This window comes from Macaca nemestrina, chromosome 9 (genome assembly GCF_043159975.1).
Source record: "Macaca nemestrina isolate mMacNem1 chromosome 9, mMacNem.hap1, whole genome shotgun sequence".
Classification (NCBI taxonomy): Eukaryota; Metazoa; Chordata; class Mammalia; order Primates; family Cercopithecidae; genus Macaca; species Macaca nemestrina.
In genome coordinates this window covers 114,263,263-114,278,630 of record NC_092133.1, presented here as the reverse complement: position 1 = coordinate 114,278,630, position 15,368 = coordinate 114,263,263, and the positions used below count along the sequence as shown (strand labels likewise).

General features: G+C 48.7%; 1 protein-coding gene across 2 annotated transcripts in view; it reads right to left on the bottom strand.

The window, feature by feature from the left end:
• Nucleotides 1-1,941, bottom strand: part of LOC105480065 (supervillin) — a 272,318-nt gene extending 270,377 nt beyond the window's left edge. Inside the window, exon 1 of one of the 2 annotated variants that reach the window (XM_071070295.1) lies at nucleotides 1,791-1,941. The gene's annotated coding sequence lies outside the window, so the exon portion shown is untranslated. Of the gene's footprint in view, nucleotides 1-882; nucleotides 951-1,790 lie in introns of those variants that run through there. The other variant, XM_071070296.1, reaches the window with a different exon arrangement.
• Nucleotides 1,942-15,368: the final 13,427 nt, after the last annotated feature.

Genomic DNA, 15,368 nt, shown 5'->3' with positions numbered 1-15,368 from the left:
GACTGGGAATGGCAGACAGGAGCTCCTTTAATTTCCCCAGCTGGCGTCTCCCCTTGTGAGGAACTTCTCATTGCAATAAACTGTCAGACTCCACAAGATCTCTCAAGCCAACGCCTGAAGCGCTTAACCCCGCACCTGACCCAGATTGCGGCCTGGACTGCAGCCTCCCCGCCGCTCACTCACTGTAATGCAATTACCGCCTTCTGGAGCTCCACTCAGGGTGCAGGGGACGGATGCTAAACCACTCCCTTCGGGGAGCCCGCACGCGCGCAGAAACGTGGGCAGGCGGAGTGGCCTGGCGCACCACGCGTCGGGTTCAAACCCGCGCGGGCCCTGCGGAGGCGCCGGCCTGGGACCCCGGGCTGAGGCGTGGGGGCCACCGCAGCCCCGGCCACTTGCGGCTGGTGTCGGGAAAGGAACCGGGCGATGTCGCAGTTCTGATCACTGGCGCGCCACTCCCCGGGCCACCCGCCTCCCCGCCCTGCTCTCCGCGTAACGGGCAGCCGCGCTAACTTCCCGAAACTCCGCGGAGAGAAACCCTGTCCCGGCCCGCTCCTCCCCGCGGCGCGCGCTGGGGACGGAAGTGGGTGGGAGCCGCGGCCCCGCCGAGCCTTTGTTACGGCTCGGGGACCCCGCGGGCCGAGCGCAGCGCCCCGTCGCAGCGGCCCAGGGACCCACCGGCCTCCACCCCCGGGAAGCTCCCCCCGTTCCCGCTTCCGTCCCCAACAGGGCCGCCCGCAGCCAGAGCGAGACTGACCCGCGCCTGCGGCCCCAGAGCGGAACGCAGCGGCGCGTACTGGCGTCTGCCGGCCCTGGCTGCGCGCGCCCCTCGGCCACCGGGCGGAGGGACTTTCCTCACCTTCCCGGCTCTTCCACACCTACCGGTGGCAGGATCGCCGCTTCCCGCCGACAGTGGCTCGGCGGCCCAGACTTCTCAGCAGTGCCGCGGCCACGCCCCGCCTCGTTCCCACCGCGAGGGGAGCGGGTCCCCGTTCGGGATGATTCACTTCGCTCCTTACCTGGAGGCTCGCGCGTCCCCTCCCCTTGCGACCCGCGCGGCGGCCGGGAGCTGGCGCCCTCTGCTGGGCCACCAGGCGGGAGCACCCTCGGACGGGGTGGAGAGGGTGGGGACACGGAAGGGGGCCGAGCGCAGGCACCCCGCCTCTCCCAACACGGGCACCCCTTCCCAAAACAGGGACCAGTGCGCGGGGACCATGCTGGGCCGACTCCCGAGGGAGGCACGAGAGCTGTCCCCACGCCCCAGGACACGAACACGCGCCCGAAGCCGACCCCCTCCACGGCCAGCGGGTCCAGCCCCGTCCTCGGAGGTGGCCCAAGGAAACCGCGACGAATCGGCATAAGCACGTCCTGTCTTAAAACACCAGAAAGGCAGATTTTACTTTGTTTGGAAACTAAGTTTGTGTCCTGTGTCTCAGTAGCTCTCAGGGTAGTGGCAGTCACGCCCCCGGGGTCCCAGGGCTGGGAAGAAGCTTGGGTGAGCCCCAGCTGCAGCCCCGGGGATGCGGGGCTTTAGGATCCCAGTGGGGCTGGAGGCCAGGGCTGCCCTGTCGCTCTCCCGGCCGGGGGTGTGGCTGTCCAACTCTCTCTGTCCACTCGCTCCAAGTGAACTCTTCCAGCAAGTTGGCCTCTCAGGCTGTCCCCTGAGGACCTGAGCGAAACTCTGGAGGAGGACCAGGAAGAGGGGAGAGAGGACACTTCCGAGACCTTCCCGGGGGTGCGCCCACACTAGCGCGTCCACACTTGCGTCCCCACTTTTTCCCCCGACTCACCTTCTCCGCGCGCTCCTGCCGAGCCCCGACCGGGCTCGCACACCTGCCGGGCCCGGGCCGGGGGCGCACCCTTGCGCGGGACCTCGGTGGTGCGGCACCGTCCCCTGCCCAAGCTCGCTCTCAAGGAGGTGGGGGCCCCACGAGAGTCGGCCCGGGCCACTGTCGTCGCCGTCGCCGCCGGAGCAGAGCCAGTGGCGAGCTCGTCAGGGCAGACCGGGCGCCTACGTCCCCGAGAGCCTGCGCGCGAGTCCCGGCCAGCGGGCAGGCGCCCGGTATTAATTGTAGGGCCCCCGGGTGTTGGCCGCCGGGCTCTCTGAGTGGCTCGGACCGCGCGCCAGGCCGGCAGGGCCGGCGCCACCCACCCCCTCGGCGCGCGCCCGGCCCAGGGACGCGCCCACGCGCACGCGCCCGGCGGCTCGGGGCTCCCTGTCTCTCACCGGCTCTGCTGCCCGGAGGCAGCTACTTACCCTGGAGCCCTGAGACGCCCCTCTAAGTCTCCAGACCTTCCAAGGATAAATAAAATCTGGCGACCCGTGCCAACGCTGTGGGCCAGTTGCAAAGGCGATCGTCCTTGCTGGCCACGCGCACCTGTGAAAAAGTCACGGCATCCCCCAATCTCCTCCACCGGGACGGAACCCTGCCTCGGTGGTTCTCGCACTTTAGCTACACCAGAGTCCTCCAGAACGTTTGTGAAAACACCATGACTGCCGCGCTTCGTGCCCCTTCCAGTGTCTGATTCTGTAAGACTTCTGTGGGGCCTGAGAATTTGCACTTCAAACAGATTCCCAGGTGATGCTGAGGCAGCTGCGAAGATTGAGAGTTAGGGCTTGTGAAAATACTTGATAAATGGCAGAACAGTAGATAAGTAAATACATTTTAACCTGTTAAGTGTGTTACTTGTCTGTTTCAGTAGGTAGTTGTGTTGTGACTATGTTTCCTCCTGAATATGCACCATCAGACAAAAAAGAAAAGCGAGTGTTCTTGTTTGCTCTAAAAGACCACAGATTGGGTGGCCTAAGCAACAGAAATTGATTTTCTCGCAGTCCTGGAGTCTGGAAGACTGTTCTGGGGATCAAGATGTGGGCAGGGTTGGTTTCTTCTGAGGCCAGTCTCCTAGGCTTGTAAATGGCTTTTTGTAGTGTCTTTGCAAGGCCTTCCCTCTGTGTCTGCGTCTTAATCTTTTCTCCTAAAGACGGTATATAACTTCATTGTAACTTAATCACCCCTTTAAAGACCCTGTCTCCAATTACATAACTTTATTTTATTGATTTATCTATTTATTTTGAGACGGAGTTTTGTTCTGTCACCAGCCTGGAGTGCAGTGGCCCAATCTTGGCTCACTGCAACCTCCGACTCCCTGCCTCATCCTCCCGACTAGCTGGGATTACAGGCAGGCACCACCATGCCCAGCTAATTTTTGTAGTTTTAGTAGAGACGAGGTTTCACCATGTTGGCCAGGATAGTCTCCATCTCCTGACCTCGTGATCTGCCTGCCTCAGCCTCCCAGAGTGCTGGGATTACAGGCATGAGCCACAGTGCCCGGCCTACATCACATTTTTTAATATTGAGGGTTAGGACGTCAACATATGAATTGGGATGGGGGGGCGGGAAGGGTGCACAATTCAGTCCATAACTGTGAGCTCCATTGCTCCTAAGATGCTAGAATAGAAATTGGACTTCAGCCTACCCTATCCCCTACTCCATCTCATCCTTTCCACGACAAGCTGACCTGTGGACTCACACATGGTCAAGTGCTATGAAGGGAAGCTGGAAGGATTGAAAATGCAGTAAGGAAACAGCCCTCTCAACTCGGTTTATGGTCATAGCAGCAGCAGCGACACTCCAGTGTGGAAAAGAATATAGGGGATCTATCAGGAATTTGAAATCCTTTACCAGCAAACATTTCAGAACTGGCCTCTAAGCCTTTGTTAGCGATTTAATCCAGAGTCACCCTTGCCCCAAACTCTGCTCTCTGCCTGCTCCCCATGTCATTGTCATCCCCCATGGGCTCTGTAATTAGAGACTGAAGTGAATAAATACAAATACGTCTAAGGCGCCTCATTCCTCCTGCCGTCTCCGGGAGCTCTGACACATTTACAGCTGGGGTAGACAGGAAGGATGTGAGGATGAGGGCTTTGGTGCTGACCCCACACTATCTAGAGACATCTGAAAAAAGTCATCTTCCACAAATTGGTCATTGCCCCAAATTAAGTGCACTTACTGATCCTACTTTGTAACTTTTCTTTGTAGATTGGTCCAACCCTTGATTTATTCTTTTTTTTTTTTTTTTTTTTTTTTCCGAGACAGGATTTCACCATGTTGGCCAGGCCGGTCTTGAACTCCTGGCCTCAAGTGATCCGCCCGCCTTGGCCTCCCAAAGTGCTGGGATTACAGGCATGAGCCACTGTGCCCAACTGCACCCTTGACTTCTTAACACCAAGCCAGGCCCCTCTCCAAGCTGCAGATCCAGTGGCTGCTGGATTACCATAGACACTCCAAGCACATTAATGTGCAGCCATAATTGAACTCTTCCCCAAACTTTGTTTTCCCTGTATTACCCATCTGAGTGGATGGCACCAGCTCCACCACAGTCGTGCCTGCTGGAAACCCTGGCATCATCTGAGACAAGACCCTCTGCCTCACCCTTTACACCTCACCAGCTTCAATCCATTTGCTACGACATCCCTGATGCCTCCCAGAGGCTTCCTTATTCCCCACTCCTGCCACTATTGCCTCAGTCCAGGCCCTTCTACTATTTCCCCTCTGGCTTTTGATGCCAGCCTCCTGACCCCTGCTCCAGCCTGGCTTCTCAGCCAGCATCCCCCACACCGTATCTTCAGTGATCTTTCAAAACCAGAAACCTGATGACCCTGCGGGCCTTCTTAAACCCTCTCAATGGATTCCCTGGATGTTCCAGGAGAAATACGCAAGCTCCTTGGCCCATCTCTGGCTATGACTTCATCTGCACCCTTCATACCAACCATAGGGACCACTTGTGCCAATGCCCTGCATATTCAAGAGGTTCCATGCTCTCTGAACACACTTACTTGGTCTAGAGAGAAGGTGTCACCTCCTTTCCAGCCTCCTCCAGGAGTCACCAACTTCAGGAAGCCTGCTTGCTTCTTTCTGAACTAAGGACCCCCTTTCTGCTCCCACAGCACCCAATTAAGTTGCAGTCATAGCCCTTCAAACGTTGGACTGTAATCACCGGGTCAGTTTTCTGTGTCCTTCATTAACCTGTGAGCTGCTGGAGGACAAAGGCCTTATCCATTTTTGCAAGTTTGAAGTCTAGGTTAAACTTGATGCTCCAAAAAAATTATATGTATGTGTGTGTTTGCTTTAATGAACGAATGAATTCTTAGAAAGTCAGAGGATTTGTTCAAGCATAGCATTTGTTGCAAATACCTTATTTGGGATAATCTTCGCTTTCTTGATAATACTTTGTGAACATTCTCCCTAAGTCACCTCCTGGTGAAAATAAAGTTTCATCTTTTAGAATCCCTAATTAGCTTCTATGCCTTCTAAATATTCTGGGTTCCTTACACAGAGCTTTTCAAACTGTGGGTCCTGGAATCAATTTTGTGGATAAAGACCAGCTTTGGCCGGGTGCGGTGGCTCAAGCCTGTAATCCCAGCACTTTGGGAGGCCGAGGCGGGCGGATCACAAGGTCAGGAGATCGAGACCACAGTGAAACCCCGTCTCTACTAAAAAAAAATACAAAAAATTAGCCGGGCGCGGTGGCGGGCGCCTGTAGTCCCAGCTACTCAGGAGGCTGAGGCAGGAGAATGGCGGGAACCCGGGAGGCGGAGCTTGCAGTGAGCCGAGATCGCGCCACTGCACTCCAGCCTGGGCAACAGCGTGAGACTCCGTCTCAAAAAAAAAAAAAAAAAAAAAAGACCAGCTTTATTATTATTACTTTTTGATAAAACAGAATTAGAAGTAAAAACACTAAAGTACATCCTACATAGTAAGAAAAAGTATTGAACCCAGATATGATGGCTCACACCTGTAGCCTTAGCTACTGAGGCCAAGGCGGGAGGCCAGGAGTTAGAGACTAGCCTGGGCAACATAGCAAGACCCTGTCTCAAAAAAAAGTATTGTTTTCATGAAATCTTTTGTTTCAGTTCACTGTATTTATGAGTTGTATGTATTTATGTGTGTGCAGGGTTGTTGTGTTGTCAAATGTATTCCTCTCTGTGGGTCACAGTTAAAAAGCTGAAGTGACAACTGCCTGAGGCAGTGCTGGAGCTGTGCTCACCGGAGAGCCCAGATTTAGGGAGCTCTTGGAGAGGGGTACAGTTAAGCAAAGCATGGAGGGAGAAACACAGTGCTCCCTCTGCAAACAGTAGGTGCTCTGTAAAGGCTTGTATGGCCTGGAGGTGGGTAAAAATGTGCAAGTTGGGTGTGGGAAGTCCCCTTGGCTGGAGTCTGTTGGGGAGTAGGTAGAAATGATACTAGTGACACAGAGAAGGGAAGAGAGACTGGTTTGCTGCTAGATGCAGCCGTTGTTCCCCAAGGTCCCTAGACAAGAGCAAGAGGTACAGGGACATGGGATTTCCTAATCCAGTTTTCAGCACGAATCTTCCAAGATTAAAAATCTGTTATAAAGCTAACCTTCACTGAAATAAAAGTATTGCTTTCTTTGTGTTAGAGTCGGAGATCTAAGAAGCCCAGAGAGGCTTGCAGCACTCAAAACAATGTGTTCTGTTAATGGGCAGAGCTTTCTAATCTCTGATAGTCCGCTAGTCTGGAAGGCCTATTGAGAGGGGCAGAGATGAGATAGGGTTATATAACAAAGAAAAATAACAAACAGTCCTTAGAAAACTATAACCTTGATAGTTATGCCAAGTATTTCCATCCATATTAAAAGCCTTTAACCGAGGAACCTAGATCCAGCCCACAAATATTTAGAAGGGAAGATTCTCACTCCCTAAAGTTTAGAATCTGTAAAAGAAGGTTGCCATGTAAATAAAGAATACATATTATTGCTCCTCATTTGTTGTTGCTTTAGTTATTCTGATCTGGGCAGATTAGAAAAACTGAAACTTGGGCCAGGGGTATATGGATTTTTTAAAGATTTTTTTTGTAAAGGGAGACAAATAGGGTGGGCCAGAGACAGCCAAAATTATAATAAAAAAAATTCTGAAGGACAACTTCTCTGTTCTCGTACTTCTAAATAGAAATACACTTAGCCATGAATATTATTATGGAATTATATTTTGAATTTGGAAGATGGACAAAATCTGAAAGAAATTAGACTGTGACAAGCATGAATTCTAACAAAACTTTAAAATGGGTTCCAGATTATTCTACTTCTTTAGTTTTTGGGGCAGGAAATAAACAGGATGGGTTGGCAAAAAAAAAAAAGTGGTTTTGAAAAATTTCAGAGGCTGAAATATTCTTATTCTTTGATATTATTTATAATACTAGCCATGCTTCAGCCATTGAAACTAAACTAGATGGGTGTCAGTTGAATTTTTTTTTCTAAATACAGAGAAGACTTTTTAACTATTACTACACTTTAAATATAGCTTGTCCACACCAAAACTCCTTCTGAAATTTGATTTCCAAAGTGGCGGTGTTGAGAAGTAGAGCCTAGTGGGAGATGTCTGGGTGATGGGGGCAGATCCCTCATGAATAATACGCTCCCATGGGTTTGAGTTCTCACTCTCACTGGAATGCATTCATTCCCAAGAGAGCAGGTTGTTAAAAAAGAGTCCAGCTTCCTTGGTTTCTCTCTCTTGCTTCTTCTCTCACCATGTCATCTTTTTGCACACATCCACTCCCCTTCTTCTTTCTGCCAGGTGTGGAAGCAGCCCAAAACCCTCACCAGATGCAGCTGCATAATCTTGGACTTTACAGTCATCAAAATCATGGGCCAAGTAAACCTCTTTTCTTTATAAATTAGCCAGTCTAAGGTATTCTGTTAAACTAATACAGAATGGACTAAACAGCTATATTTCTTTTTTTGTTCCTTTTTTTTTTTTTTTTTTTTTTTTTTTTTGAGACAGAGGTTTGCTTTTGTTGCCCAGGCTGGAGTGCAATGGCATGATCTTGGCTCGCTGCAACATCTGCCTCCCGGGTTCAAGTGATTCTCCTGCTTCAGCCTCCCAAGTAACTGGAATTACAGGTGCCTGCCATCTTGCCCAGCTAATTTTTGTATTTTTAGTAGGGATGGGATTTCACCATGTTGGCCAGGCTGGTCTTAAACTCCTGACCTCAGGTGATCCACCCACCTTGGCTTCCCAAAGTGCTGGCATTACAGGCGTGAGCCACTGTGCCTGGCCTGATTTCTAATTTTATAATTAATAAACCCTTCTTTAATAACTTAAAAATTCACAAGAGTTTGGGTATTAAGAGAAATACATAAACAAAGGTTTTAATTAAAATTAACAATATAGGTGGGGCAGAACTAATTTAGCAGGAGTTGCTCCTCCTTTTCAAAGCAGCTGTCATAGCTAGAAGTCATGTAGTTATTTCTTTTTTTTTTTTTTTTTTTTTTTGAGACGGAGTCTGGCTCTGTCGCCCGGGCTGGAGTGCAGTGGCCGGATCTCAGCTCACTGTAAGCTCCGCCTCCCGGGTTCCCGCCATTCTCCTGCCTCAGCCTCCCGAGTAGCTGGGACCACAGGCGCCCGCCACCTCGCCCGGCTAGTTTTTTGTATTTTTTTTAGTAGAGACGGGGTTTCACCGTATTAGCCAGGATGGTCTCGATCTCCTGACCTCGTGATCCGCCCGTCTCGGCCTCCCAAAGTGCTGGGATTACAGGCTTGAGCCACCGCGCCCGGCATGTAGTTATTTCTTTATGCTGCTGCCTCATCAGGCACTACCAACTATCTTTTGGCTATTAAAATTAATAGCAAGCCTTCATCCTCTGAAGGAAATGACTGAATGTGGATCAGAGTCAGCTGCATTAGGGAACGATGCAATCTTTGGCCAAAGGGGTTGTAAAAAGTGTACCACAAGTCACAGAAGGATCTTTCAGTCCCTCATGGTAAGAGATGACCAAAAGTCCATGAAAAAGGATTTGTCAGCTGAACCCAACAATATGTAGGACTCATCAGGATGTGACATCTCCCTGCACCAGTACTTTGCTTTTCTTTTAGAGATAGGGTCTTGCTCTGTCACCCAGGCTGGAGTGCGGTGATGCAATCATAGCTCACTGCAGCCTCCAACTCCTGGGGTTAAGCAATCCTCCCACCTCAGCCTCCCAAGTAGCTGGGACCGCAGGCATACACCACCATGCTCAGCTAATTTCTTTAATTTTTGTAGTGACAGGATCTCACTATATTTCCCAGGCTGGTCTTGAATTCCTGGCTTCAAGCAATTCTTCCACCTTGGTCTCCCAAAGTGCTGGGATTACAGGCTTGCGCCATCATGCCCAGCCCACTTGGCTTTTGCCTCCTCTCTGCCTCACCTGCCATTCCCTCCTTCCAGCCTCCTGTTGGCTGTCGTTTCTTTTCTAGTTTAGCACCATAGTTTATCTGCTTCTCCATCCTCCGAGGGTTGTGGAACCAGCCAGCTTGGGTTCAAAGCTGTGTCACTTTGGGCCAGTTATTTAATCTATAATATCTATTGATCAGCTACAAACTGGGGATTATAATAGTACCCCGTTCTAACAACAGTTGTGAAGAACTTCCGATAATATCTTAAACACAGCCAGTGGTTGATAAATACTGACCTTTCTTAGTTATTGTAAATTAAAATTCCAGCCAGTGTTCCATCATGGAGTCACCTATTTGAATGAAAGTCACTTGAAGCTTTTTCGTTGTTGTCAGCAGTGTGTGGATGCTGGGACAGGACTTTCATGCATCGTCACATGCATTTCACTTGTTTGTTGCAGCAAACTCTTACTGAGATCTTTAGGCCTGTACAAGATGCTAAATAGAAAGTTATAGACCAGCATCTTTGGATTTGAGATAACAAAGGAAACAGACATCATCACCACCAGATGAAGTCTGAGGAAGTATGCATTATACTCATATATTGCCCTTCCCAATAGACTGTCAGTTCCTCAACAGCCAACCTCCAGTGTTCTGATTAGGAAAGAATTATTCACCCTTTGCCCTTGGTTTCCTTCCTTCCTTCCTTCCTTCCTTCCTCCCTCCCTCCTTCCCTCCCTCCCTCCCTCCCTCCCTCCCTCCCTCCCTCCCTCCCTCCTTTCTTTCTTTCTTTCTTTCTTTCTTTCTTTCTTTCTTTCTTTCTTTCTTTCTTTCTTTCTTTCTTTCTTTTGAGATAGAGTCAGGCTGGATTGCAATGGTATGATCTTGGCTCACTGCAAACCTCCACCTCCTGGGTTCAAGCGATTCTCCTGCCTCAGCCTCCCTAGTAGGTGGGATTACAGCTAATGTCCAGCTAATGTATGTATTTTCAGTAGAGATGGGGTTTCACCATGTTGGTCAGGCTGGTCTAGAACTCCTGAGCTCAGGTGAACCGCCTGCCTCAGCCTCCCAAAGTGCTGGTATTACAGGCATGACCCACTGTGCCCAGCCCCTGGGTTTGCTTTCTAAGTAGTGTCCAAAATCCCCAGAGTTTCTTAGCTAATATTCTGCCACCCACCATCAGCAGAATGCCTCGGGAGTGCTCCTCAAATGTGACCTTCACGATCTTGTGCCAAGAGTTCAAACAGAGACATGTCTGGGGACACCTGCAAGGAGCTCTGTTGTGACAGCTGAGTAGAAGTGAGCCGGTGAAGAAAGGTGGAAAGGTAGAAAGAAAACTCCTGGCTGGGCACGGTGGCTCACACCTGTAATCCGAGCACTTTGGGAGGCCCAGGCAGGCGGATCACCTGAGGTCAGGAGCTCAAGGCCAGCCTGGCCAATAAATACAAAAATTAGCCAGGTGTGGTGGCGTGCACGTGTAGTCCCAGCTACGCAGGAGGCTGAGGCAGGAGGATCGCTTGAACCCGCGAGGCGGAAGTTGCAGTGAGCCGAGATCATGCCGCTGCATTCCAGTCTGGGTGACAGAGTGAGACTCTGCCTCAAAAAAAAAAAAAAAAAAAAAAAAAAAGAAAGAAAGAAAGAAAGAAAGAAAACTCCAGGAAGAGGTTCTCCCAGCATGTCAAGGGTCTTGTTCTATTCATTATTTGCTTCACATAGCAGATTTTCACTTTTATGCCAGCACTCAGCCACCTGAGTGACCTTGAAGGTACCACCCCAACCTGCTGCAGCATTGGTCCAGTGGGTTTATCCCTGTTTTCACAGGACAGATGAGAACCAGCTTTATCCCTTTCTAGTGACCCCTCAAATAGCACAACTCCCCCTCCTTGGCGCTCACTACACACAGTGGTGAACATATTACTACCCGACAACAATCCATGCTGTTTTGAAAGTTTCCTGACATTCTTTAAAGACCCATGTAACTGAAAGCCAGATGCAACAAGTGAAGCCCGTTTCCTTCTCTGTTCCTGGGTGAGACAGCAAACCACTGCTTTTCGATCACACCAAGGCTAATAATCTTTCACGGAGCCGAGGATGCCCCTGCTTTTCTTGTGTCCCACAGCTACTGCAGAGAGACGACTTCTCTTATCAGTTCACCCCTCTTTATTAAAAACAGCCCTTTTATCTTCCTTATAAAAACTTGCCTAACTATAAACCAGGATTTTACTTAATGTGGCAGGATAAAAAAAAAAAGTCATTCTCCCTTTCAGTAGAAACTAGAATAACACAGGAAATAAAAGGCCAGCAAACAGTCAGAGGTTGGCTGAGTTTTTTCCTGCTGCAGATACTGATCCAAGACATGCCTTCTGACTCTAACCTGATATGCTTTGGAGTGGATGACATAAGAAAAGGCTTAAAGAAAACTAACTCCAGAAAATTAAAGCCAAAGGACTTGCTTAGCCGTGACATAAAGCTCAGCAGAATCCATCCAAGGGAATCCTATAAAAATCAACAGGGCTGGCACGTCATGCTTGGATGCAGTCTATCTGCAATAGCTCAGTTGATACAACCAGATTTGCAGACAAGTTACAGGAATATCTTATGACCTTGACCTAAAAGTTGCACTTAAACCCTACAGGCACATCCTTCAAGAGGGCTCAAAGAGAATCAGCAGGAAATCTGTGCCGAAGATCAAAATCTGGGGGTAATCATAGGTCTTAAGAATAGTGCTTTCCTCCAGACAGTGTAATCGATCTTTCCTAAGAGATTAAGACTACAGCTGCTGAGCCGGCCAGCAAAATGCCCGTGTTGCCAGGGCTGCAGGCTCAGTTTTCCAGGGTGGTGGGTAGGTTTGGCAGTGAATCTTAGACATCATGTGCACTTTCTGATCATTGCTACTGCTGTGTTCTTGCCACTCCCTGGTACTTGTTGTCCCCAACTCAGCCCCTCCTCCACTCCAGTCTGCTCTTCTTCCCAAAGTTAACAGCAAGACAGTAGGATCAGTTAGGTTTCTTAGAGCTAATGGGAAGTACAGGACCTTTTAGGATAGTCTTAGTCCCGTGATGCTTGGTCTGTTTACCTGTGGGTTCTTTTTGTGAACTTCACCCCCAGGCTGGTGGCAGCTAGTCCTAGGCCTCCTGTCTGTGCTTGAGAATGTCCACAAGAAGAAAGAAAAAGTCACCTCTGGAAGTCTCTTTTTTTTTTTTTAAACATAGTCTCACTCTGTTGCCCAGCCTGGAGTGCAGTGGTGCAATCTCAGCTCACTGCAACCTCCGCCTCCCAGGTTCAAGCAACTCTCCTGCCTTGACCTCCCAAGTAGTTAGGATTACAGGCTCCTGCCACCACGTCCAGCTTTTTTTTTTTTTTTTTTTTTTTGTATTTTTAGTAGATGTGGTGGTTTCACCATGTTGGCCAGGCTGGTCTTGAAGTGATCTGCCTGCCTCAGCCTCCCAAAGTGTTGGGATTACAAGTGTGAGCCACTGTGCCCAGTCTGGAAGTTTTGTTTAAGGCAGACAGAAAAACAGCTTCCCCCTAAGCCCTCAGGAACTTAGAGCTTGTGTGTGTGTGTGTGTGTGTGTGTGTGTGTGTGTGTGTGTGTGCCATTAGCTTAATTACATGTGTCACTCCCTATACGAATCACTAGAAAGGGAGAGGGCAGTACCTCTCGGCCAGTCAGCCCCACCCTGGAGTTGAGGACGTTGATTGTGTTGTATTGAGGCCCATGAGGGGGTGGTGGTGGTGGGGAGTGGGGGGGAGTGGTGAGGGGGTGGAGGGGGAGGCATGAGCAAAATTGGGGTTCTGTTACCAAAGAAAAAGAAGATAGAAAGTTGGCAAAGGAGGCAGTTGTGGTGTCCTCTTGATATGTCCACAGGACATATCATTCATACATATATATATATATATATTTTTTTTTTTTTTTTGAGAGAGAGAAAGAGACTCACTCCGTCACCCAGGCTGGAGTGCAATGACATGATCATGGCTCACTGCAGGTTTGACCTGTGGGGCTCAAGCCAGCCTCCTACCTTAGCCTCCTGAGTATCTTGAACTACAGGGCACGTGCAACCACATCCAGCAAATTTTTGTATTTTTTGTAGAGATGGAGTTTCACCATTTTGCCCCGGCTGGTCTTAAACTCCTGAGCTCAAGCAATCCTCTTGCATCAGCCTCCCAAAATGCTGGGATTATAGGTGTGAGCCTCTATTATAATTTTTAATGATAATCACAAGAGCTATGGCTGTCTTCATACTGTTCCCCACATTTTCTGTCTCTCTGGGCACGTGGTGGCATTGTACCTCTTGGCTCCCTTGTGAGCCCTGTCATTGGATCTGGCCAGTGGGCTGGGAACAGAAGCAATGTATGTGACTTCTGAGCCAGAGCATTTAATAACCTGTGCTAGTTTCTTCAGAGAAAGTTTCTTTCCCCTATTACAGGGGCCAGCAATTCTCCCTGTCATCCTAGGCCCTGGAAGGGAGACAATGAAGAGTAATGAGCAAGTAGTTAGGTAAAGAAACAATACACTTTGATGTTTTGATAATTTGTTACTGTAGTGAAAGCCTAGTATCTTTTGACTGATACAATAGCTAACATCTGTTGAGTGTTTGCTGTGCTCCAGGCATGTGGTCACACACTGTCACCACTCCCTATAGATATGAGAAACCAAAAGTCATAGAGGCTCCTCTCATCTACCCACAGCCACAAAATGACTTTATTCCTGGTAATTTGTACCAATTAGTTTGCCTAAGGATATATCTAAGTGCAGATTGCCCAATGACACAACAGATAAATGTCCTAAGGATTTTGGAGCAGCAACCAAGTGAGTTTTGGGGCGTGTGTCTGTGTGGGTGTGTATGTAGGGGATATCAGAAATAATACAGGAACATTCAAGTGTACACATGCAGTGTGACTTCAGTAAGAGGAGAAAGGGAAAAGTATGCTTTGGGAATGAAATTCCCCATGGTTCTCGTATGTTTCTGCACATCCTGTGATCAGCACACCAACTGTCTTTTGTGTCAAACTATCTTTTCCAAGATGTTTATATAGCAGGTAGCCTTGGAGGATAGAGATAGTGTGTCTTCCAGAGCAAAGAGCAGGTATGCCCACCACTTTAGAAAATGTACATAGTACCTGTCTCTGAAGCAAAGGCAAGCATACTAGCTGTCCAGTGTAATAAAGATAGTGTCTGTCTTCAGAGCAAAGCAGGCATACTCAGTGCCCATTATAAAATATTTGGGTCCCTTATTAAGCCATGGTAACTCTCCTGTAATGCAATCTGCTGTGTGTGTGGCTGTCACTGCCCTGTAGGAATTGATGCTTGTGGTGCAAAAGTTCTGATACTCTCACTACTGCCATTACTGTGAGTAATAAACTGTTCTTTGACTCTGACCCAGGAGTTTTGCGTCTCCTGCCAGCTACATGAAACTGTGGCAGGCTACCTTGTTAGCTTGCAAGAAGGGTAAAATCTCAGACCCTTCATAATTTGTAACACATGTGGTTATGGAGAGGTCACATTCCAAATACAGTTGAGAGAGAGGAGGTTGAGAACTTGTGCTTGTCAGGACTTTTCCCAGAGAAAAGCATCTTTTTCCAAGTCATCTATTCCTTATACTTCTTTCTTAACTCTGGCACACTCAGATGATTGAAAACCTGAAGATCAGGCATGGCCTTTGTCCTGGGTTGCAGACATGCTCGGCCACTCTCACCCGGGAGGAGAATTTTTCTTTGGAATGTTCATATCCACCTGAGAATCCTAGTGACCAGTTTGAGAGCATAAATCAGAATGCTACCCAGGGGCATGATTTTCAAACTGCTTCAGTGAAGGTCTTATGTCCTTGTGGTCCCTTCTTCTTGTCTTCAAATATCAGAAAATCTTGGCTCTCAAAGTTTCCAAATTGAAAATGAAATCTGCTCAGTGAGAATCTTATTCTAATGGAGTGTGGAATTGATCCTAGGGGTTTAGGATAAGCTTCAACATCTAACTTCTAAATATTTCACCTGCCAGGTTCTGAATGAAGAAAACATTGCAGACAATCAGAGATCGGAGAACAAGGGTGTTTGCAGAGCTCTTTGCAAGGAGTTACACATTTTCCCACATAGTCTGGTATCAAATGTTTAAATCATTTTGTATAAAACACTGTGGAAGTATAAGAAGTCATTCATGAGATATGGATGCAATTTTTTTCCCTTTTGCAAGAAACAAAGGTAA